We start from the raw sequence: 3,615 nt of genomic DNA on the forward strand, positions 1-3,615 counted from the left end.
TCAAAATTCTGGAAAACGTGTTGGCAAGTGGCGTACAAGCTTGAATTACCTGTCAAGCCGAGTAACGTGCATGATATCATTTACGTCCCGAATCTAAGGCAGTGTTCGTTCGATGAAACGTTTGTGATGCCCTTACTAAAGTCAAAGTTTAATGACAAGTTGCAGTTGTTGAGGAAATCTAGTGGAACCATGGACCGGGACGTCAGGATTCGTTAGCAGGGTCGAATTGCAATAGCGAGAGTTCATTGGAACTCAATACGAGGACTGGAGTTCGCGTGGGAACGCGAAGATCAAATGAAACTCAAATATCCTCAACTTCTTCCTGATGATCAATTTGATATCACTGGTGAATTTCGAGACGAAATTCCTTTCAAGTTGGGGATGATGTGACACCCAGGGAAAATCTACAGAAATCTTGATTTATCACTTCACTGCACTGTGCGTACTTGTCAAATTTCGGGACGAAATTTCTTTCAAGTTGGGGATGATGTGACAACCCGAACTCTCAAAGTTTGTGACTGTTAGCTTTGTGACTCTAATTCCCTCTTTATTCCTTTTGTTACGTAAATCGTTAAACTTTTGTGCTAGATAACTTGTTAGAATTTTTTAAGCGTCAACAAGGAATCCCTTTATGCTTTGTTCTGCGTTGCGATCACGTGTATGTTGTAAGGGAATGGGCGATCAGTTGGTTTATACTTAATTGATTGATTGGAATGTGGTAGTGTTATTAGATATTATGTGAATTATAAACTTAGCCGCACACGAAATTCCGATTCGCGCACCGACTCACAACTGCCCACTCTTGTACTTTGATTCTTAGCCCACCCACATCTTGTGAGCCCAACTCGAGCCCAACTCTCATACACCACTATTTTTCCCTACGTAGACCTTTGGGGAGGGGGCTTTCATGTAGTTTCATATTGCAAAACCACAAACCCCTTAACCCTACTTCTCATCCATCTTGACGGCAGCCCCCATCTTGCAACACCCTCTTCGTGAGATCCACCTACCTTGTTCGCACCCTACTCCCACTCAACTGGTATGATCTATCAAAGATATGAATCATTTATTTTCTTGTTAATTATAATCCTGTGCTAGTAATTGTTTTGAATATGATTAAATGGAATGTGCTTAAATCAAGCTCTGTGAATTTGTACACTAAAAACTGAGCGGGTGGTGATCGATCATTGGTAGGGGATAGATGATTGGTATGAATGTTTGACAAGGATCTTTTGGTAATCATAATGATGTTGATGGATGTCACTTATTATTGAATTGGCTGATCTACAAAAGTGAAAGTAGATGTATTTATTCGAACCCACTATTGTGCTTGGTCCAATCATAGTTGCCCACTAAAATTCACAAATATTCAATAACTAATTACTTGTATGTCAGTAGCATTTCATGGTCCAATACAATATAAGCAAAGTGGTCAATTGAAATTGTCTAACCTCAAATTGTCGGCCATTCTTGTTCTAGTTGCATGGAAATTGTCATAGCATGTGATTACATAAAATAAGATTGATATGATTAGTTGGTTGTCTATTGAGTACTCGATGATGTATACATGTGAGTTTTAATTTGTTAGGGTCATGATCATATACATGAACACTAGGGTTTGGTTAGTAAATTCTAATAATGATCTGATGATGTTATCGTGATATGTTCATCCAAGAAAAATGTTATGTGATGATATGAAGAAACTGTTCTATATACGATTAACTAATAATATGTACAACAAGAAATAGCTTATGCAAATTTTCTTTGGACTAAAGAGTTGAAATAATAATATGCATTCTTAATTGGGCCTCGTATGGCAGTTGGGCTGCACAAGCAAAGCGGAGATACCCGGTTTTTGCTTTGGGCCGCATGTTGTTCGGGTGAGGGCAGCTGCACCATTAGTGCGGGCTGGTCTTCGATGGGCCACACACACGCACACACCTTGTTAGTGGCCTGTTATACTTGGGCTCGCACGTTTCTTTTGACGGGTCTTAAGGAACTGGGTTGCACAACTAACCTAATTGGATAGTGGGCTGAGATGTTCTTGCAACTTGGGCCGAGTAGATGTAGGTGTCATGTATATGCAGCATGTGAATGGAGGATACATATATATATATATGAGGTGTATATTGTCATTAGGTGAATTAGTAATCTATGAACATGAAAATGTGGGCGGTCAAGTAACAGTTTGTGTGGAATGTTGTGACACGTTAATGCATGTGGCTTAAATGATTACAACATATTAGACAATGAACTTATGAGTTACAATCAGTTGAATGCATGAATTGTTTGTGTGAAATACCAACCTGTTAAGTGATGTTATGATACATGCATGTGAAATAGAAACTGGTGAGTGATTCGAATGATTATTACATGTTATGTGGTGATGTCTAATACACACAACCTACTAGAATGCGTGGTATAAGTGGGCACGAAACTGATTGTTTCAATGAATGCGATGATAAGTGTGTATGATAAGTGTGATGCGTGATTTCTTGTTACGATATGTATAACGTTATGTGCACTACTAGTATGATACCTGTGTCGTGAATGTGGGTTACGTGACTTACGTGCATATAAGCTAATTATTTTTTTTGTAACCACGGTAGGGTTTGGATTGACCAACTAGGAACGGGTAATATAACCTACCGAGCAATCTAAGGTGAGTTCACTACATTCGAGCATGCGTCCCAGTGGTTGGGGACAGTCAGTGGGTATCCTGTGGAGGGATAAGTCTTTTGGGTAAAAACGGGTATATTGGTTAATATTCTCACCTATCATCTTTTGTAAGTCCCTTATTATGTTACCTGGAGGGTAACGGGTATTAGTTGGTAGCGCTACTTAGGTTTGGCACCCTCACACCGCTCCTAGAGAGGACGGATGTGAACTAATGACCCAGTCGTGGCCCAGTACTAGATAGGAGTACGTGGGAAGGGCAGTCATGTATTTCAGGAGCCGTCTTGTTCGGAAATGAGATATTAACAATATTACTTGCATTGATTATTGAACTGTTTTACATTCAACCGGTAACAAACGTTTTCTAAAACTGTGGACTCGCCAGCTTTGTCTGATGCACTTGTTACATGCTCGCAGGTCGTTAGGTGCTTGGAAACAGGAACTTGCTGGCTGGAGGGCGAGAGTGGTCATGGTTGCATTGATAGGTTTATTTATCAAACATTTATTTACCATGGTTGTTCGGAAAGTATTTATATTATGATACGTTAACGCTTCCGCTGAACTTGATGGTTTTCGAATTACTTATGTTTTGGATTTTATTACTATTAAATGATGAAACTATTTTTTAAACTTATGGATTCAATGTAATTGGTGGCTCATTACTAGGGGTCACACGTCTAACAGGGACACACCCTAAGTGGTAATTTGAGGGTGTGACAGTTTGGTATCAGAGCCACTGGTTATAGAGAACTTGGTTTTAAAACGTTTTTATAAAACCAGACTATAACCGAACAGATCTGAAATCGACCATGACACTCAGCTCCAGACTGCAAGGTTCGTTTCTCGTTTACTATTGCATAGTATATCTAGTGTCTGCTTATAAATAACATCACACGTGAATACACACTAAGCACTGCAGTATGAACTTCTATGCTACCA

Source organism: Helianthus annuus, chromosome 11 (genome assembly GCF_002127325.2).
Source record: "Helianthus annuus cultivar XRQ/B chromosome 11, HanXRQr2.0-SUNRISE, whole genome shotgun sequence".
Lineage (NCBI taxonomy): Eukaryota > Viridiplantae > Streptophyta > Magnoliopsida > Asterales > Asteraceae > Helianthus > Helianthus annuus.